This window comes from Macrotis lagotis, chromosome X (genome assembly GCF_037893015.1).
Source record: "Macrotis lagotis isolate mMagLag1 chromosome X, bilby.v1.9.chrom.fasta, whole genome shotgun sequence".
NCBI lineage: Eukaryota > Metazoa > Chordata > Mammalia > Peramelemorphia > Peramelidae > Macrotis > Macrotis lagotis.
This window is the reverse complement of record NC_133666.1, coordinates 263,753,875-263,776,755: the sequence shown is the minus strand read 5'-3', so window position 1 is coordinate 263,776,755 and position 22,881 is coordinate 263,753,875. Positions and strand designations below refer to the sequence as shown.

Below are 22,881 nucleotides of genomic sequence, written 5' to 3'. Positions count from 1 at the left end.
AGCTGGAAGGGAGACTCCCACATCTTCCATAAATTACTTTAGTTGATAGTAGTAACTTGGCACAGTGAATAGTTGCCATGTCTGGAGTCAGGCAAACTCATTTCTGTGAGTTCAAATCCAGCTTGAGCGAGTTTAAATCCATCTTGGGCAAGTCATGTTACTCTATTTGCCTTAGTTTCCTTATCTGCAAGTTGAGTTGGAGGAGACAGCAAACAATTCCAGGATCTTTTCCAAGAATAGCCAAATAGAGTCATGAAGAACTAAACATGAACATGTATGATCATATGTTCTAGGAATTTTTATCTCTCCATTATAACATTTTAACTTAATTTGTTTTGTAATCATACATTACAAGATCTACCTTTCTAGGACTCAATTTTTATTTGGAAATATAGCTCCAACCTGGAGTTAATTTCTGTACCTTAGTCAGCCATTGATTTGAATGAAATCAATTTGAGTCTATGGTTTTTCAAAGAATTAAGATTCTTTAAAATGTGGGTATATTTAATGGCAGTTATAACTCTTTCTCATTTTTGTAGCATTTCATTTTTGAATATTTCTCTTTAAGATGGAGTAGAAATGATATGTTGAGAATGATCACAAGGCAGCAGATCTCAAACTATAATGTTGATACTTCTGAGGACAGCAGGTCACTGAGACATTTTCAGGGGGTCCATTGAGGTCAAAACTATTTTTATAATAATAAGACATTTTAACTTTTAACAAGTCATAACCCACATAAATAAAAACTCTTTGGGGGATGGTCCTCAATTTTAAGAGTTCAAAGAGATTCTGAGTCAAAAAAGTTCAAAAACTGTTATTCTAAGGTATCTTATTTAAGATATGATGCAAGTTGCTGAAACTTTCTGTCTCTATTATAATCTGCCAAATGAAGTGGATGATGGACTGAGTCCTCTATGGTCTCTGCCAACTTTAAATCTATGATTTGAGAATTCTTTGCAATATTCAGTCCTTTTATATTTTGCTTTATTTCTTTTTTCCAAGTATAAAGGAAACTAATCAAACTGAGTTTTTTGTTGTATATTTCTCCTCTGGGCACTGTTTTATCTTGCTTTTTCAGATTTTTCTCACCTTAGTAAAGATAAAGAAATTCCTTTTATTTAAATTATAATTGATGGAATTAAGTTTCTGTCCCCAATAAAGGCCAGAGTTATTATACCTTCACTTTCTCTCAAGGCTATATTTTTGAAATGTACTTAAAACTTTAAATATATATGACTTTACAATGAAAAAAGTAAACCTTTTATGTAAATTCTGAATTAAGCTCTTAAAATCTAAAAATTTATTGACTTTTTCAAACATAAATATAAAAGAATATGGATAAAGTAAATACATCAGTAAATACATTCCAAAAAAATATGCATTATATATATATATACATATATATATATATATATAATCACCTGTTTCAGTTAAGTTTTGGAATTTACTTCTTGTAAAATAAATTTTGAATGGGTAGTTAAGATGTAGAGAAAACTGGTTTTGGTGATGTATATTGTTTGAATTTTGACTCATTTTCTGCCTTAATAAATGAATAATGGACTATGAAATTGAAGAATTAGGAACTGGCATCCTTGAACACTGAATGATTCCTTTATATATCTACTTATTTTTCCCTAACTTCTCTGCTGATCCCCAGCCTCAAATATTTCTCCAATTACTTATGAAATTACAGATTACCACAGGAATTTTAAATTCAGCATGTCTAAAAGTGATCTCATCTTTCCTTGCCCCAAAACCTCCTATCTCTCTTTCTTCCCTATTATTTTGAGGATACGTCACTTCCCCAAGTTAACACCTAAGTATCATCTTCAACTTTTCATTCTCCTTATATTCAAATTGTTGCCAAGGCCTGTAAATTTTTACCTTTGTAACATCTCTCCTACCCTTTTCCTCTTCTCCTCTTCACTGTCACCACCCTGATGTAGCCCTTCACAACCTACCATGCACATTGCTTCAAATCTCTCTCCATTGCAGTTCATTCTCCATTCAGTTGACAAAATTAATTTTCCTAAAGAGTAGTTCTGACTGTCAATTCTTCCTTCAGCCCTACTCAGTAAACTCCAGTGGCTCCCTATCATTGGTAGGATCAAATATAAAATCTTCTGTTTGATGTTTAAGGCCCTTCCTAACCTTTCCATTCATCTAGTTTCTAGCCTTCTTAGACATTTCACCTTCTTCCCCCAAATATTCCATGATCTCCCCTACTGTTTGTTCCAACAACAGGACTCTCTATATCTCTGCTGCAGGCATTTTTTTTCTGACTATCCCCAGTTCTAGAATGTTCCCTCTCCTCATTTCTGTCTCCTGGCTTCTTTTTAAGACCAAGAAAAAAATTTCATGTTCCCCAGGAAACCTTTCCCATTCCTCTTTAATTTGAGTGCTTTCCTTCTGTTGATTATTTCCAATTTATCCTGCCTATAGTTGGTGCATGGCTGTTCCTCCCCCTCTCCAAATTAGAGGAGGACCTGTCATTTACCTTTCTTTGTAACTCAGTACTGACCAAAACATCTGGCATATATAAAGTATTTAATAATTATTTTTAAGGGATAAATTGAAAGGTTGATTCCCTATCCTGTAAGTGGAGATATTTTGCTATGATTTAAATTTATAGTAATGGAAATTTCTGATTCTGATTCAAATCAGTCCTTTGATTTTGAATCTTACATAGCAATGCAGCCAGTATTAATTTATGATTCTAGAAAAACAGGGGCTCAAAAGCTGTCTTATCAGTTAGAGTCCAATGAATACACCAATAACACCTGGTAACACAGAATTAAACACAATGGAAGAAACTTCTGAAGTGGAAAAGAGGGATTCTTCTTTTATTGTGGATTTTAAATAGCAGCTCTAGTATTTTAAGAAAAAGACTTTTGATTTGGGATTCAGATAAAGAAGCAGATACTGGTTACTCATGATGCACTTTGAGTGTTCCAGTCACAATGGGGCATTCATGTCTTAACAGTCCTTCAGTTTCATGACTTAGAAAAAACTTTCCATTGCTTTGCCCTTGGTTATGAGGAAGGTAAAATCAAAACTTGTCAAAGGTATTATGCCTCCTAACAAAGAAATGGGGCTTCTTCTCTACTCCACTAAGTCAGGTCAGCAGGAGGTAGGATGACCCCAATAAGTGATCTAGATCTCTTATAAAAGAGAGAAAACAATCATACTCACAGCTCTTGCCATGATTTTTTTTTCCTTCTTCAAAAACCTGAACCAGAAAATGAAAGGAAGTCCTCCAGAAGCAGCAGGAAACAAAGCCAAGAGATACATCTATTTGGGTGAGTATACTGCTGTTTCATGCTTTTAAAAAGGGAAGACCCTTCATCTCCTGAAAAAGCAATCTTCCAAGAAAAGGTTCTGAAAATAGAAATTAATAATCTTGTTTATTTCATAAAATGTGGGAAACCAAAGTGGCAAACTGACCTTGTCTGGGTTGCTAGATATACCAAGCCAGAAAGGAATGTATTAAATGTAGAGAAGTATTTGACTAATGGGGTATTTATAAGTTATTGGGGGAAAAAAGATGCTTATGAATTGAAAATACTACCTACTTGGGCTAATAAGACTATTATTATAATAATGTTTGTCCTTCATTTTTCAAAGAAGATTACAACATCAGGAAGGTGAATTGGATTTGAGGGGGGGGTTTAAGTCACCAGCCTCACTTTCTCCTCCAGAGTTATCTGGGTCTATCGCCCAGATATGAATCAAGACAACTGAAGATGGCCCTGGATGCAGGACAATCAGAGTTGTGTGATTTCCCAAGGTCACTCAGCTAGTAAGAGTCAAGTGTCTGAGGCTGGATTTGAATTCCTGTCCTCCTGACTCCAAGACCAGTCATACCACCTAATTGCCCCTAATAAGGCTATTACTAAATATCCAGTATTGTAAATTCCATCACATGAAAAAGATAGAATAATCTACATGGGACAGCTATGTGATATAATAGATAGAGAGCTGGGCTGGGTGTTGGGAAGGTGAGTTAAAATCCAGAGTTTGACACTTATTAGCTGTGTAACCCTGAACAACTCACTTCACATCTATTTGTCTCAGTTTCCTATTCTGTAAAATGGGTAGTACAATAATAGAACCTAATTCCCAGGGTTGTTGTAAGGATAAAAGAAAATAATTGTAAAGCACTTAACCCAGTATCTGAAACACAGTAAGCACTACATAGGGTTATTATTATTATTATTATTATTATTACTAGAACATTGGATAGGGAGATGACCTTGTACAAATTTCCTTCTCTCTCTGTGCCTTAATGTGACTACAGCATAATTTCACAGGAAATATAATTATGATTAGAGGACCAAACCAACAAACAAAACAGCAAAAAAAAAAACAACTTAGGCCTTTCAAAGGTAATTACAATGTAAATGAGAATACCATTTAAAATTCCATAATGCCTTTCTACTCAAGAAAGCCAAGCACCCTTAATGGTATTGTGGAGGAGTGCTTAAAAACTTAGAAGTTCCATAGGATCACAGATTTAAAGGTGGAAAGGACCTCAGAAGTGATTTTCCAGATGAGGTAAGATGAGTCCCTAAAAGGATTATGTTCTTGTCATACCAGGTATAGCAAATGACTGAACAAGAACTTGAACCAATATCCTAAGATTCCATATCTGTGCTCTTTTACTCACCACCCTAGAAGTTAAGGAAAGATAAATGCTAAACGATAAAGACATTTATTCAAAAAAAGATTTTTGACAAGGTACAGAGTTAGTGACAGGATCTTGGCATGGGTGAGTCCATAAATGTTTAACAACCAACTTTCTCCAAAGCAGGGCAACCACTTAAGGTTAGTCTGCATTATTAACATTTTTCTCTATCACTTCCTTATATCTAGATTATCAACAAACTAAATCAAAAACAAAAAAAACCCCACTATTTATCTAGATAAACAACACAGCAATCAAATTATCAGTAAAGTCAAGTCTTGATTTCTAGGGTTTGCTGATTTTTCAAGGTCAAAATACTGACATAGAAAATGACTAGCACTCCATGGTAGAGGGAGAGCTGGCTTCAGCCCACTCCTAGACCCAGGAAATTTAATTACCAGATCCCTGAGGTCAATGACTAATATGTTATAGTGGAAAGTGCACTGGATTTGAAATAAAATTACATAAGCTAGATTCCTATCTCTCATTTCCCATCTCAATGTACTTTCCATTTTGGCAAGTTGCAAACAGAAAGTACTGTAAGGCAGAAAGAGAACTGGCAGATGATCTTTGTTCAGATCTGAACTCTGATGTTTATTACCTGGGAGACATGGATAAACTACTTAAATTCCCTAGGTTAAAATTGCCTCATCCAAAAAATGATGGGGGAAAAGGGAAGATTTTGCAGCTCTTGAACTAGACAACTACTGATATAACTTAGAATGCTACATCTATTGGATATTTATAAAACTGGTACAGTGGATAGAGTGCTGGACCTAGAATCAGGAAGACCTGAATATACATCTGATCTTAGACACTTACTAGCTATGTGACCCTGGGCAAGTCAACTTAACCTGTTTGGCAAACTACTTCAGAATCTTTTTTTTTTTTAGATTTTTCAAGGCAGTGGGGTTAAGTGGCTTGCCCAAGGCCACACGGCAAGGTAATTATTAAGTGTCTGAGGTCAGATTTGAACCCAGGTACTCCTGACTCCAAGGCTGGTGCTCTATCCACTGTGCCACCTAGCCACCCCACTACTTCAGAATCTTTGTCAAGAAAATCCCAGATGGGGTCATGAAGAGTTGGACATGACCGAAATAATGAAATAACAATAATTTAAACTTTAAAACTTTGAAACCTTTGAACTTGGAAATTTTCAGGTTGATTTTAATTTCAATTAAATGATTAGTGATTTAATTTTAAAGTGCAAGGTAACAACAAACATAATACCAACAGTAACAAATGGCATGATGATTAGAATGGAGGACAAGGAGTCAGGAAAATCCGAGTTCAAATTCAGCCTCAGATACTTACTAGTTGGGGAGGGAGGGGGACCCTGGTCAAATCACTTAAACTTTGTTTCAGCTTCCACACCTACCTATCTCTGGTGTGTAGGGTTCAAATGAGATGTGTGCAGAGTGCTTTGCAAACTTAAACTGCTATGTAAATGCCAGCTGTTTAAAACATTCTTTTTATAACAGGGTGAGACTGATTTGAATATTGCTATTCCATTATTACAGATAAGTATCGACTTGGGGTGTTTAAGTGACTTGTCCAAGGTCGGAGAGTGTTACAGAAATGAAAATCTAACCCATGTCATTTTATTCCAAGTAGAGTGTACTTTCCACTATCACACAAGTCACTAATTACAAGGATTTGGTGTAAATATAACACAAAGTGGTAAGTGAAAAGCAAAAGTACATAGTACCACATAGAGGAGGAGAGAAGACTACCAGTTGCTTTGTAGTTGGGCAGTAGTCAGGACCCCATCTTAAAATCTCATATCTATTTACAGAGCCTTGATTTGAATGTTATTATAGTCACTCAAACATTTAGTAAGCACATACTATGTGCTAGTAGGTGGGGCAGTGAACTGGAGTCAAGAGAACCTGAGTTCAAATCTAGCCTTGGGCACTTACTAGCTTGTGACCTTGGGCAAAGAAAGGCACTTAATTTTGCCTCCCATCCAGGGCCACCTCCAGTCATCCTGACTCATATCTTGCTATTAGGCCTAGAGAAGAAAGTGAGGCTGGTGACTTAGCACAGCATCCCTCACTCAAATTCAATTCACATGCTTGTCAAGGCATCATCTCCCTGATTTTGTGGTCTTTTTTGAAAACAATGGACTAACATCATTATGTGCTAGGTCCTGTACTATTACCAAGAAAGACAAAAAAAAAAAAGCTCTGTTCTCAAGGATATCATAGTCTGATGGAAAAGACAATATGTACACAACTCTATACAAATGATAAATACAGAGGCATTAAGCTTAAGAGGACTAGGTAAAATATTTAGCAGAAGGTGGGATTTTAGAGGAGATTTAAGTGAAACCAGGATGTTGAGATGAGGAGGCTGAGAACATTCTGAACAAGGGCTCCAGAATTGGGAGACACTATTCTGTTGGAAAAGTAGCCAAGAGGCCAGTGTCACTGAGTCAAAGTACACAGAAGCTATTAAGTAGTAAAAAAACTGAAAAAAGTAGGAAATGGTCAAGTTTTCATTAGTTTTTGCTCCCACTGAAAACTGAGATCCGCCTTTAATCTTCTCTTTCCTGTATTTGCAACAAAGAAGCTACTAAAGTTCAGGTTTTTTTGAGTTCTTTACTTTCCTGAGAAAACATTCTCAGTTTATGAATTTAAAATTTTTCTTTTATTTAGACATTTTTCAGTTATGTATGAGCTTTCATGACCCTATTTGGGCTTTTCTTGGCACATATACTGGAGATGTTTACCTTTTCCTTTTCTAGTTTGTTTTACAGATGAGGAAAATGAGGTAAACAGGATTAAGTGACTTGCCTAGGTTCACACAGCTGGTGTCTGAGGTCACATTTGAACTATGAAAAATTAATCTTCCTGAAACTTCAGGTTCAGTGCTCTATCTTACTCTGCCACCTAGCTGCCCTTAATATCACTTTTTACTGAGTTTTATTCTCAAGTATCAGCATAATTAAATATCTTGTATTGTTTTCTTTGAGTCGTAGACTATATCTCCAAGTCACCTTAGTTAATTTCATCTCCAGGAAAATTTTTGTTTCAATTCAATTTTATAAATTCATAAATGCGTTCTAATCCATTAACTGAAACATCATTGTTCCCCTTTTTTAAATCTCCAAGTTTTTGACTGGTCCTTATGAAGAGAAGCAAACTGGTCTGATATTCTCAATTGCTTAATTAACTTCCCTGGGTTAACAGATTACTCTATTAAATATTCTTTGTAAATCCTTTATAGTCTCTTGCTTCCATTGGGTGTCATTAAAAGGCTATAACTATCCTTTATTATGTCTATATTAGTTCCATATGAACATGAAACTGTAACTAGGGTATTCCTGTATAGTACTAAGCAACCTAAAATGAAGATATTGTGATAAAATTCCTATTCAAACCTAGAAATATAGCTTAAATCATTTTTATAACTGTAAGCCCTTTATTATTATGCTATTATGAATAATGCAAAGAACAATTCATGCAGAAAAAAGAGAAAGTTCAAAATAGCTATTGATTTCTAAAATTGAAAATACTAATTAAATTATATTTTCTTTCCTTTCCTGGTTGTGCTATGATTGACAGATGAAGCTGTCAAAATTTTGGCAATGCTTAGATAAATCTAAGAATATAAGTCAAATAGAACACAGAATTCTAAACACAACCAGAGTTGTTTAACCTTTATTTTTTTTTACAGGCAAAATAGGTTTACTGGAATGTCTTTAGTCACAGTTGAAAGTAGCAGTATTGAAAATATTAGTTTTGCCATAAATAATGGAAACCATTTCCAAAATATAATTTTTTACATGAAAAAAATTACACACTTTGTGATTATTAATTGAATGGTTACCAATCCTTTTTACATAATGTTTCATCTCTTACCTCCCATCCTATCCCTGAACTTGATGCAATAAATCCCTCCCTCTCTAATTTACAGTAGGAAGTTATGTTAAATTATAAATATCATCATCAACGTTTAACTCTATATACAAATAATGTATTGGCAAGTATCTAGTTTCAAATTAGGCTTCTATAACAAGACAAAGTAGATGTTTCTTTTAAAAATAAATTAATGACAGCATATTTTGGTAAAGGAGAGGATGCTAATCGGGAATTTGTCAATGCTCCAATTTGAACAGGACACTTGCCTCTTCTTGAGAAAAAACACTTTTCAAAGTCATGTAAATAATTATCTTAAAATTATGCAGCAATCTTTTTTTTTTTAATTGTCCCAGAAATGTTTTATTAGAGATCTCTGGTCACAGAATCAAGTCCGATATTTCAGGACAATAGGAATGATAATCACCAGCAAAAGGATAACAGCAACCAGAGCCATGATGGCCTTCATTTTGCATTCACGCCACCACATTTGTCTTCGAAGCTGTTTCGATCTGTTGCTAAAAGCTGTTGCGTTATTTGATAAGCTTTCTGATTTGTCTTGTAGCTCATCCAGTCTCTCTCCTCCTTCAATCACTTTTGTAATATTCTCTAGCATGACATCAATTACTTCATCCACCTGATTCTGTACATGCCTAATTTTGTCATTCCGGGGTCCAAATCCTCTTCTTCATCTGAATCTTCTTCCAAAAGATTTCTCCTTTCACTTTTCACAGAACCAGTGACATCATCATCATTTAGGTGGCACTTGAATTTAGGCGGCATTTTTATTACTCAAAAAGTTGTTTTTCTTTTCCCAACTTTAAGAGATAGATATATACCACCTGGAGTCCGCCGGAGGCTCCGGGGCGCCCCTCGGAGCCGGCCGGGCCGGGCCGGGCTGAGCTGGCCGGGGGGGAGGGGCTTGTTTAACCTTTATAGATAGACAAGATAATGTACCTTATAATCACTGTAGAATAAGAAAAAAAATTGCAAAGCATCTCTTTTCTCACTGGAGAGTCCTACGGGCATGATCTCAACTCAGATCAGAGCCTCCTGATTTTCTTGCTTCCACATTTGAAATGAGAAAAAAGAAGTAGAAGCAAAGAAATTGTCACCATCTACAATTACATGATTATTTAGTATATCTTCAAGGTAAAATGTAGTTTGGAATGCATATTCTAAAAGAGAAATTATTTAGAAACATTTTAGTGACTTTAGAGAAGCTATCACCCTATATTAACCTCAAGTTTCTCCATCAGTAAAATGAGGGAGTGGGACAAGATAATCTCAGTGTACTATATTGAGCTGGCCACAGTCCCAGATTCATTCTATCCAGGTATCTACAAGGACCTTGAAGGCCTTGCCATCTTCTCTGTTGTCTCCTATCTCTCCTCACCAAAACAGTGGCCTTCTAGACCCAACATACTTGTCCCAAAAAGGGAAGGGGATGGAGCAGAGTTCATCTACTCAGCTTTAGGACCATCTCTAGGGTGAAGCAGGGGTTGATTGATTATAGACCTCATTGAGGAAGTTCTGTAAACTTTGGACCTTGATCAAGCAAGGTTATTAATGCAGCATAATATACAAAAGCATCTGGAAGATCTCTTACAAACTACTCTGGGGAGCACAAGTTTCCCTATTTCATGCCCCTCTTAATATTAGTCAGAAGAGATAGATCATAAATTATCCATTATTAATTCTTACAAATACCTAGAAGCATCTCATCTCAAAGCTCTCAGATTTGTGTTACCTGCAAACTATGCTTTGCTCCAGCTTAACTGTTATTCTTCGATTCTTTTCTTCATTGTCATTTTTATTTATTTATGTAATATGTAATAGGCTAAGGTGTTAAGAAAGACCATGAATGGTGGCTCCACCATCACTGATGGAGAAAAGTCTTTTAAGGGTTTTTGTGACTCTTTTCCTCTGTTTCATCTGTTAGATGGCCTCCTTCTTGTGTCATCCTTAAATAATCTCGGGATGATCTAGTTTGATTAGGTCTCTTGACAAAATTTCTACAAACTCATTTTGCCCTCCTCACTATTTATTGAAAGATGATGCTAAATTTTCTTTCTATCATCTTATTTGACAAGAGTTTTACAAATGACTATATTTTTAATTTGGTATTGTTTTTGGCTGCCACAGATCTCTACTTGGCAATAAATTCAAAGGTTTGCTGGCAGAAGTGCTTTCTGAACTTTTTTGGGCCTTCTCATTATGGCAACAGATTTATATTGACCTAATTTTCTTAAGAAAGTTGATAGTCCATGGGATTGTAGATAGACACCTTATTCAGAAAGGACTGATTTATTAATTTATTATTATTTCATTTATTATTTATTAATTTATTTTATTAATTTTATTAACTTTAATTTAATTTTAATTTATCAGTATATTAATTTATTATTTTATATTATATATTATATAGTATAGCTTACATTTATTATTAATTCATTAACTTATCATTTATTTTCATCAATTTTATTATTTATTAATTTATTGATTCTTTTGTTATTATTAATTATTTATTAATTTATTAATTTTATTGATTTATTTAATTTTATTAATTTATTGACCAGTATTTTTTTTGCCAGCTAGTAGATAGCTAATTTCATTTTTTTGTGACGTTATTTAGGGTCTCTCGATTCTATTCTTAAAGTATTCATAATACAGACACAGGACTCTTTTTGGTCTAAAAGCCTTTAACTTCTCTTGTTTTTTACTCCTGAACCATATTTACTAGTGTATTTTTATCCACCCTCCCTTATGTTTAAAAATAAGAGAAATTTATATAAGTGAAATTTATGATTTCATTTCTAGTACCTTATTGCATTCTGTTTTTTTTTGCTTTTGCTAGTTAATAAGGTTAAGTGACTTGTCTAAGGTCACACAGCTAGGCAATTATTAAGTGTCTGTGGTCAAATTTGAACTCAGGTCTTCCTGGCTCCAGGGCTGGTGTTCTATCCACTGCACCACTTAGCTGTCCCCCCTATTGCATTTTGAATAGAATTTTTCTATCTCTTCACTGTCCTACAAGAGATGGTGGTACAAAGATCACAATTATTTGCTTGTTACTTTTTTTTGAAAATATTTGTTATTATTATCATTATCATCATCATTATTAATATTATTATTATTACAATACAAGATGATCAAGTATTTCATGAAGTGATGTTTTGTTGTTTTGGGGTACACATAAAGTCAATTTCACCAATTCTTTTATGTACATTACCTAGGAAAACCTGTGTTATCTTTCATTTAACAGCAACTCAAGGACATGTAACTATCTATCATTTTTTGATGAATTGTCATAAAGTGGAAAAAGCAATGGACTTGGGAGTAGGAAAACCTTGGTTCAAATTCTACCTCTACTAATTACTAACCTTGTGACTTTAGGAAAATTACTTAATTGCTGGGGGACCCTCTTACTTCATCTAGAAAATGGGAAGAGGGTGAACTTGATAACTATTATTCTATGAATACTCTTGTTTTATTTGAAGGAAGTGAGCGGGAGGATGAAATCAGGAAAAAAATGAAATGAAAAAAGACTTAGGCTCAATGTCAGCTTTTTCAAAAGTGGGTTGGGCTGCTTTGGGAGCATGGTAGGGTCTTGCTTTCAGGAGGGCTTCAAGTAGGGGATGGATGAACACTTGTAAAAGACATTATAGTGCAGATTTGGGTAGGACATGGTGGTGGCATATAGATTACATTAGGTCCACTGATGTCTCTTTCAATTCTAAAATTCCCTGAGATGATAGAAATAATGAAGAAGAGGTTTAGGGAGAGTGAAGAAATAAAAATTCTTTAATGGTTACAAAATAGTTAGTGTTGTAAACAAGGATAGTTTTGAATGACAGTTAAGTTTTAAAGTATTTCATCTCCATGATTCACTAGAAGTGCACCAATACTGACAGACAAGTGCCAGTACCCCTCTATATTGACTGAGTAAAATCAATCATTGGTCATCTTCCACCCAATCGCATCGATCAGAGATGAACAAAGGAGAGAAGATGGACTTTTCAAAAATTCTAAATTTAGAACTTCATTCCATGTCTCTTTTCCTGGGCAGGCCAAGGGAAAATACTGCTAACTTCTTAACCTCACTTTCAAAATGAACTTTATAAAGTCCATCAAATATCTAGTGTCTCCCATAGTGAGAAGGCAGTCACATATGCCTGTCAAATGAGAAGATAGAATAAGTACAATTGTTTTTTTTAAAAATCAATATCTTTCTGAAAAAGAAGGAAAACACATTTCAGACAATAAATTGAAATGGCAGTGATTTTTTTCATATTTAGAAACAAAAACAAAAGTGAGCAGAAGATTAAGAGAACTGTAACCTATTAAAGGGAGTTGGAGGGAAGCTTTCATCTGGTTTTATAAAAGTCTACAGGCAATATTGGATACATCACAGACTGAAGTCCAGAAGTAGTTCTATACAGTGGAAAAAAAGAGAATATTTAAAAAGTGAGCATATTTTCAAAAAAGATGTTTGCTATGAGTCTAGGAAAGTTTACTTTTTAGCATTTTGGGAATAGGAGAGCATAAATTAGGCAAACAGACTGATCTTCACTGCCAATCACTCACAGAAAACTTAAATGTGAATAAAAAAACTAATTTAGTTTGTTTTAATGAAAAAGAAAAAAACAAATTTGGGGGCAGGTCAGATTTAATGAAGCTGTGACAGTCAGTTAATAAACATTGATTAAAGGACAATTGTAGGCTAGATACTGTTCCAAACAGTGCTAAACTTCTTTTGTATCTGGGAGGGGAAGGAATTGCCCTAAGAGACTTCAGTACTAGGATATCCTTATCTAAGAATCTTTCTTGGCCTTGTTAGAAAACAGTGCTATTAACTCAACTGCAAATACTGTTTCCTCTTCCTACAATGAATCTATTCTGTCCTGCTCTGGTTTTTATTTGTTTGTCTCCATGGGAAGGGACTGCAGGAATAGATGCCTTGGAGTTGGTGGCTTGGGACTCAATGAAAGCATGTTGCTTCTGACCCAGGGTCAGGAAAGTCCCTGAAACCTAATAACAACTAGGGGAAAGGTGACCTAAAGCCTGCTAGATGGAAAACCAGAAATAGAGACTTAACAACTGGGTAGCTCTCTGTCCTTCATTCAGACATGAGACAAACTATGAAGCACATCGTAAAGCTGATTACATTTGACTGGAATAGGTAGCTCTAAAGCTCATGTTTCAGGATTAGTTTCTTGCTGTAATCTAGCTTCCATATCTATTCAATTTTTCTTACATTTAGTAATTTTATAGAGATGAAAGAACATCACATTCATAGAAGGCCTTAGTTCTAAATCCTGTTTCTCTCATTTACCAGCTCTTTTACCTCAGCCAAGTTGTTTAACCTTTATGAGCTTCAGACTCCTCATCTGTCCAAAGGAATCAAGTCACAGAAATATTCAAACTTTTCGGAGTTGAAAGGAAACTCCGATGTCATCTTCTCTAATATCTAAATATGAATTCTATGTCCAAAATACGAACAAGCCAGCAGGCAGGCCTCTATTAGAGGTCCTCCAGTGACCAAAATGCTCTCCTTCCTTGTTTCTAAACTCTCCACTTTTGGTAGAAAATGGTTCATTTCACTTTTGAACAATTCATATAAAAGAGTGATAATGCAGAAAGAACACTGAGATATAGAATTGGATGGCCTATATTTCAGTAGTAATTCGGCTACTTATCAGTTGCATTATTAGACTAATGACTTTTATTACTCTGTGCCTCAGTTCTCTCTGAGGGGGCTAGGTATGATGACTGACAAAAACTTTTCTAATTATCCAAATGCAGGTCCTCTGACTTCAAATCCAAAGCATTAACACAACTATAATAGTAGGAATTTTCTCTTTGTTTTTCGATTGTTTCAGCTGTATCCATATTCTTTGTTATCTCCTTTTCTAGCTCATTTTTACAGATGAGAAAACTAACAGATTTATGTGAACAACCCAAGGTCATACAGCTATAGTAAGTGTCTGAGGCCAGATTTGGACTTATCTGGAAGAGTCTTTGTGACTCCAGGTTCTATTCACTAAGCTACCTAGCTGCCCCAGAATTTTCTCTAATAGGTATTTTTTTTTAGAGTACAAAAGATTCTTTTAAAATTCACTTTGATAGAATATGCTGAGCAAATTTTTGGCTCCAAAGTCAACAAGTGAAGTAAATGCTTTGTAAAAAAAACAAAGACCTTTTAAAGAAACTGGACAGAAGAGAAGATAAACTCTGGAGACCAAAGAACTAGGTTCAAACACTACATCTCATATTTGTTTACTGTGGAAACCACTGAGATTATTCAGCCTACTTGAGTATAAGTTTATTTATGAAATGAAGAGACAGGACTCTATGACCTCCAAGGTGCTTTCCATTTCAAGATATACAACCTTATGATCTTTTACAAAGGGAGCAAAGAGAAGTTACAGCAAAACAAGGAGATATGTAATTGTGTAAATGACATATTCCCTGATTCCAAAATGTTAGAATGATCCTTAAAATATTCATTGTTTTATTTAGAGGTAGTAAAATGCATGAATGACATCCCAGGGCATAGTGGAGGCTTCCATAGAAGGAACTACCACAAACATACAAATAGTAGGTTCTTCCTTCTACTGAAGGACTCACAGAAATGCTCAGTGAAGGTAGATGAAGCTCCCCCAAAAAGATAATTGATAAAAACTAGATATGATGGAGCAGATGGACAAATAGAATATAAAAATGCTGAAGTGATGAAAAGAACATCAAAATGCAGATTAAATATCAAACTGTTCCTGGAGTAAGACCTTTCAGACTCCCATGAATCTTATCAAAGAAATGGTGAATGCAGAATGCCCTCTAATCAGGTATTATTTTTTCCTTCTTGTGCAAATGCTTTCCATACTTAAAAAATACTTTCTACTCTCCAGGAGACAGGAGGATGTTTTTGTCCATTTTGCAGAGAAGGAAATTAGAAAAAATAAATGATTCATTTTAGTCAAGTCTGGTGGCAAGGCTGGATCTAGAATTCAAATTTCCTTTTTCTTCTCATTTCACTTCAAAAAGACCAAAACATGTATGAGTTCTCTCTCCAACATGATTAATCCTCTGGTTAATCATCAGCCTTAACTATTTTTGAATTTAATTCTTTAGATGTCACATCATAGGGGAAAACTTGGCACTGTTAAGGAGGGATAAGGTTCAGACAAGCCAGTAGTTATATTTCAATCAAGTTAACTAAGATCTTTTAAGCTACCAACTCTGTGGTTACTTTGTCATTGAACAGCAGGACATAATTACAGAATGATAGGATTTGGGGAGTTAGTGCTAGAAAGGACCTTTTTGTACATCCTCTCATTTTGTAGATGAGGAAATCAAGACCCAGAGTGACTTACCTATAATTGCATCTTCAAACTCTCCCATTCTATTGGTTGCTTCCCTCCTACATACAAATACACCCATTTCTTTCCCAGTCTCAATAAACCCATTCTTGATGTGTTCAGCTCCACTGTCTATCATCCTTTCATAGTTAAACTCCTAAATAATGCTAATTAATACTTCCATTTCTTTTCTTCACACTTTTATTAACTCTTCCATGCTTGACTTTTGACCTCTTGCTTTATGATTTCCAACTTTTCATTCAATGGAAATTGCATTCTGCTAAAGCAGCCCCAAATCTAATGGTCTTTTTATCAACTCCTCATCCTTTCTGACCTCTCTGCAGATTCTGACACTGTTAATCATTCTCTTCTCCTGGATATGCTCTTCTCTAAATTTTTGTGATACTGCTCGTTATGATTTCAGCTCCTTCTAATTTTTCCTTCTCAATATCTTGTGCTGAATCTTCATCCAGGTCAGGCCAGCCTTCTAGACTTATTCCCCAAGACTGTCATGAGAACACTTCTATTCTCCCTCTGTATTGTTTAATCATCTCATCAATTCAAATATATGTCATCTCTATGTTGCAGATTCTTAGATCCATTTGCTCAACCATAACTTCTCTTTCACATTTCCAACTGTCTATTAGACTGTTTGAATTGGATAGCCTATAATCATCTGAAATTCAACCTGTCTAAAAGAGAACTTAAGTTCACTTTAAAGCTCCTCTTCCTAATTTTCTTGTTCTCAACATAAGCACCACTATCTTCTCAGTCACCTAGGTTCACAAACTAGGTATCATCCTCCACTTCTCAGTCTCTCTCACTACCACCCCATTACTAAACAGTTGCCAAGTCCTGCCCTTCTACTCTTTGTGATATACTCCTTTCCTCTGACACTGACATGCCCCAGGACAGGCCCCTACCACAAGAATGGATTACTGGACTCCCTACCTCAAGGCTCTATCCCTTCACTCAGTTATTAAACTAATCTTTCTAAAGCTCATGAGTGACTACATAACCCTTCATTCAATAAATTGCAATGGCTCCCTCTCAGATCTATGATCAAATATAAAATTCTGTTTGATTTTTAAAAAAAAAAACCTTTTATAACCTGAATCCCCTTCCTAACTTTGAGTTTTCTTACAACATCCTTCTATCCACGTCTTCTAGAAACTAGTGACTGGCCTCATTCCAGCTGCTCACAAAAGACACATCCATTCCTGATAGGAATTTTCTCCATCTATCCCCCATGTTTGTGAACCTCTCCCTCCTCAACTCTGCCTCCTGGCTTCCTTCAAATCTCATGAAAGTCTAATTTTCTGTATGAAACTTTTACTAGACTTGTCTTTGCTCTGAGATTATGTCCCATTTGTCCTGTATTTAGCTTTCTGATGCATCATTGTTATTGTCTCCTTCTTTAGATTGTCAGCACCCTAAGAAAAAGAGATATTTTTGTCTTTCTTTGTTATCAATAGTGCTAAGCATAATAATGTCTGGCATCTAGTAGGTGCTCAGTATCAATAAATTAAATTTTGCAAAGCATTTATACTTATTATATCTCTATTATTTTAATAATAATAATAATAATAATAATGCTTGAGTGTTATTTCTATATCCATTATCCCATCAATTATGTTGATATATTTTGATATATGTATACATATATATATATGTAGATTCTGAATAAATGCTTGTTGCTTTGATCAGCAATATAAAATCAAGTCTTAATTTCTAGATCTAGGCTTTTCCTTATATAACACTCACTCTCACACACATACAATTTGTGGCATATAAGGCATCTACATCTAAATAAGGTGCATATTGAGGAAGTGACTCAGATTGGATTTGAATTCATCTTCCAGACTTCAGATTCAGTGCTCTTTCCACTGAGACACACCAACCACCTCTGAATCAACACCAAGGTCAATGTAAACAATAATCACAAAATATTTGAAGAGAAAGCTGCAATGTTAGAAAGAACCAATATCTCTCCAAAGGAGAAATGAAGAAACAAACCAATTGTTAGCAGAAGAGGAAGTTGAAATGTGTGGAATATTCCTTATGTTTTCAGATTCTTTCTTACATATTAATTGGGAGTTTGGGGAAGTTATTAAATTGTGTTTCCATCTCTCCCTTCTTCATCTTCCCTGTCTCTGAGATTGTAAGCAACCAGATATGTTATACATGTGCAATTTGGTAAAACATTTCCACATTAGTCACTTTGTACAAAAAGACTTGAATAAAGCAAAAAAAGTGAAAAAAATAAAGTACATCCATACACATAAATACATGAACAAATATTTTCTTTTTTCAGGGCAATGAATAGAACAATGAGAACAATGCTTTTTTATGCAATATGAGATCAGAGTTCTAGAACTTCATCACTGATATTCTAGACCATCCTTCAATCCCCTGTTTTGTGGAGAAGTAAAATGGGTTGAATGAGATTAAGAATTATTCAGGGTCACTCAGGAAGTGTCAGAGGTGAAATCTGGACCCAAATCGTCCGACTTTAAAGCCAGAGCTCTTTCCATTATGAAATGCTTTTCTTTATGATGTTATCTTTCATATGTCTAGCATTAAACTTCTCTTTTTTCCTTCTCCATAATACCAGTGCAATTAGAACACCCAAAATGTCATGAGATTAGATGATCTGTCTCATAAGTGATTTTGTATACTTGATCTAGGCCACAAACACTTTAATCACTTTCATTTCAATTCAAGGCAACAAATGCTTCTTAAACATCTATTATGAATTAGGCATTGTGCCAAATACTGGAGAGGTATAAAGAAAAATAAAACATAGTCTTTGTAAATAGAGTCTTAAATTCATTTAATTCGTAAAAAGTGTTGACAAATCACAAGAAATCTGAGGGACAGATCACTTCTGGTTGAGAGAGATCATAGTAGGCTTCAGGAAAGAGATAGTACGTGAGCTAGACCTTAAGGTCTATAGCTTGGTATTTTTGTTATTCAATTTCATAAATACTATTCCTTCTTTTCCTAACTTTAGGGGACTTTGGGTCAAAACAGAATGCACTCAGTAAATAAATCTTGAAGAGCTATATGTCTATGGATTATTTTAGTTTTCAGGTGGTTTTACACAGGAATAGATAAAGGTCAAAGGTACAAGGAGAAGGGAATAATATTTATATGATAATGATAATAATTCAGAGTTCTCTCCTGTTTCAAGGTTTATAAAGTCTTCTTTTCACAACAAACCTATGAAGTTAATAGTAATGTCCTGCTCTGCCCATTGGCTAGAAATCATGGGAATTTTCTTGACCTGATTGATGGAGATCCCAGAATTGCCCTAGAATTAAGTAATTCAACTCAATCAGATTCAGATACAAAGAACTAATCTTTGAATGCCTTCTCCACGAAATATTCTGTGATAGGTATACAAAGACAAAACTAAATATGGATCTTGCTCTCAAGGAACTTCTGTTCTACAAGAGAACTAAGCAGGAAATTGACCGAGTTTGCTGAAGTTAAGAGAAAGAAGATGGGGAGGAAGAAAGAGAGGAAATGTGGGCACTCACTTGCCTAAATTTTCTTCCCTAATCTAATAAACTTGCCTAGGACACACCCTTATTGTTGGGGGGTTTGGATAAAACCCATATAAAGATGTAAGTATGGTAGAAAGACAATTTATATTGCTTCCTAACTAAATTTTGGTGATTTTGTGACCAACTTTATCTTCAACAAATTCTGCATATGTTTATTTAGTGTCCAGTATCTGCAGAGCCTACAGTCAGGAAAAAAGATAAAAGTTCTGGCCCTCAAGGAATTGATAATCTAAGAGATGAGACATATACATGGAAAGCTACAAATTAGAAAACATTCAAGTACATGAAAAGTCAAACAGAATGGCTGAGAAACTGAGTCAGGAAAGATTATTTCCAAATAACTCACATACTAAAAACATTATTTCTGAATCAATCTATAGCAATCTTAGGAAAGGCAAACTATTCTAGAAGTAACAACTACAAAAAAATAAAAGAAACGCTATTTTTAGATTATCAACAAGTTTATAATGCTTTCTATAAGAACAGATTTCTACCAATTATGAGTTTTAATATGAAAATGCTTGCTTAAAATCTGTCCTAATTGAATATGATGGTTGTTAATCTCTTATTCCATAAAAATGAACACTTCTGAAGGAAATATGATTCAGACCTGACCTTAAAAAAACCTCTTACCTTTCTTCAGCCTTTTTTGCAATTCTTAAACCAAGCCCCCCCAATCCAATAATTGTTACTATACTCCAAAATCTAATGAATTAAACCTATGAATAAATTTTCCTAGATCACATGCTTTATAAAATAACATAATTTAACTTGATAATATTTGGACAATTTCAGGGCAAATAAAATAAGAAATGTTTAAATAAAATTAAGATCTGTGTGCTAGTGATAGAATTGGGAAGAAATAGTTTTCAGATGTCATTTTAAGGATTTTCTAAGCTAAAGGGCTTGGAAAGTACTATAGGAGTATTAAATTGACATAGAGAGAGTCTTATTGCTTAAATCTCTTGCATAATTTCTTGCCTTGTAATGAATATCTTAAATGATTTTTAATTATATAATGTACCCTTGTGTACCTTGCACTCATACACATATATATACAATTGGTATTGTCAGGGTGAAGTGCAGAAGCAGCAGAATTTCATGTAACTGTAGGAAGAACTTTCAAAGTACTTAGGAAATCAAGGAAAAACAGACAAAAAATTCTATAATTACCCATCTCCTTCTATGTTAAAATTTCCATGAAGTCACTTGGAAAACCATCCTGTTGTCTAACTGTCCTAGTTTCTATAAAATATCTGCTATTATAGATAATAACTTAAAATTGCCCTCTCTTAATTTCAGACTGTTAATGTATTCACATGAACAATTAACATTATCTCCCAGATATTTTTTCTTTTATTTCTAATACAATTGTGTCATTCCTTGAAAATAAGCATTCAGCTCTCTATGAAATATGCTGGGGCAGAACTTCTCTTTTTTGTTTCAAACTATAGAACCTATAATTAATGGGATTCTTCTAATTAAATATCTATATTAGACATTGAAAATGGTTCAAAAATCTCCTTTGCTATTTTATTTTAAAGTTATAAACAGCCATTTTACATTTAAAAATAAAATGAAATTGAAAGTGCAATTTAGTTATTTCTAAATGTTTGGGCAAAATATTCATAAAGACAGCAACACTAATTATTTTATACATTTTGTAACAGAGGCTAACAGGATTATGAGGACAAGTCCTAATTTTTTTAAAAAAAAGTTTAAGTGGAGAAGTAATGAATTTAACATTTAATGAACATCCTACAACAAGCTTTAAATTGTTTTCTGCTAAAATTTTGATGGAAGAGCTAAATTATAGGGTTTCATAGAAAAGCTGCTTCTGAAAACTAGAGACAATTTTTCTGCACATTAAAGGTGGTTCCTTCCCTCTATTCCCAGGTTTACATCTTCAATTGAGAATTCTGGAATAAGAATTCTGAGGTCTCCATTCCTAAATTGGTCAATGAGTTGTCAGGGCAATAGGGTGGTAATTAAAATGGGTGTAGGTAACCTCTGAGAACCATGTAAGTGATGCAAGGGAGCCATAAATCTACATGGAATAAAACTCATTTTCAAGGAATGACACAATGTACAGAAGAATAAAAATATTTGTAGATAAATAGATGTTATAATTAATAAAATGCATATTTATTTAAAACCATACCTGAGCCCATAGTGCATTTGTTATTACATGTTTTTCTCAATGAACTGATTTAGGTCAACAAGCAAAACAATAACAGTTATTTATATATGTCTACCATAAATAGACACTGTGATAAGTGCTAGGAACACAAAAACAGGCAGAAGCTTACATTCAAGAAGCTTACATTCTAATAAGAGAGGATAAAACATAAAAGGAAGCTGCAAAGAAATTAGAAGGATGCTAGAAAAAGTCTAAAGAGTCAAGAGTGGAACCTAGACAGGAAAGAAGACATGGTTGCCCAGAGTGCTCTTCTTAAAATGTAAGTTGGGGAGATATCAATTAATCAGAGGAAGAGATCATAGGGGCAGAGTGTAAGAAGTCCAGACCTGAAATGAACTTCCACAGCAAGGATATTTCCTGTGAAACTATAGCTCATTCTCAATTAATGTAAATAATGAAGCCAACAAATTTACAAAATTAATTTTGGATTTTGAATTTGTTTACATTATTTGAATTTGCACTGTTCATTTCCACTGGACTAGACTTAATGACTATAATTTATGCAATCATAACTTCAAATAATGTAAATTCAAATATATATATATTACTACTTCACAGGGTAACATTCACATTTACCTATTTTGCTCTAATATAGATATACTCTAAGATGTTTGTAGTTGCTGTTTCTAATTTTTAAGAGACTGGGAACAACTTTCAGGTGGAAAGAGCTCAGGCCAGGGAGTCAGAACAACTAATTCCTAGTCTTACTTCTGACTCTATCTCTGACTACAAAGACCTGAGAAAATTTTTATTCTTCTTTTCCTTTAAACAAAACTTTTAAAAATTTTACTATATAAAATTATCATTTAAAAAATTAATCAGTGTTCATTTCAGTTTCCTCACAAATAAAATATGGTATGTGCAAAAATTAACTCCACACTATTTATCATCCAGACTTCTAATCATACTCTCCTTTCCTTTTCTTTCTCTTACTCCTCCTCTTCCTCTTACAGCCACAGACCATTAACTACCTCATATTATTTGTAAAAAAATAGTTTAAAATCATTTTTCCTCTCAGATATATCAGAAATTACTTATGATTTATTGAATAACTAGAGGGAAATGTTTAAAATATAGTGGCAGCTCCTGTTATGGAATCAATTAAAATCAAACATGTTAATGATTTAAGTATTTATTAAAAAATCAAATGTCCTTAAAAAAATGGCATACCTTAGATACCACCAACTTTTCATGGGTATACATG

General features: G+C 34.2%; 1 protein-coding gene and 1 pseudogene across 7 annotated transcripts in view; both read right to left on the bottom strand.

Moving 5' to 3' along the window:
- PDE4D (phosphodiesterase 4D) overlaps positions 1 to 22,881 on the bottom strand; it is a 1,222,901-nt gene that overhangs the window by 227,052 nt on the left and 972,968 nt on the right. The window lies entirely within an intron of this gene.
- On the bottom strand, positions 1,428 to 9,420 carry LOC141500133 (vesicle-associated membrane protein 4 pseudogene; annotated as a pseudogene).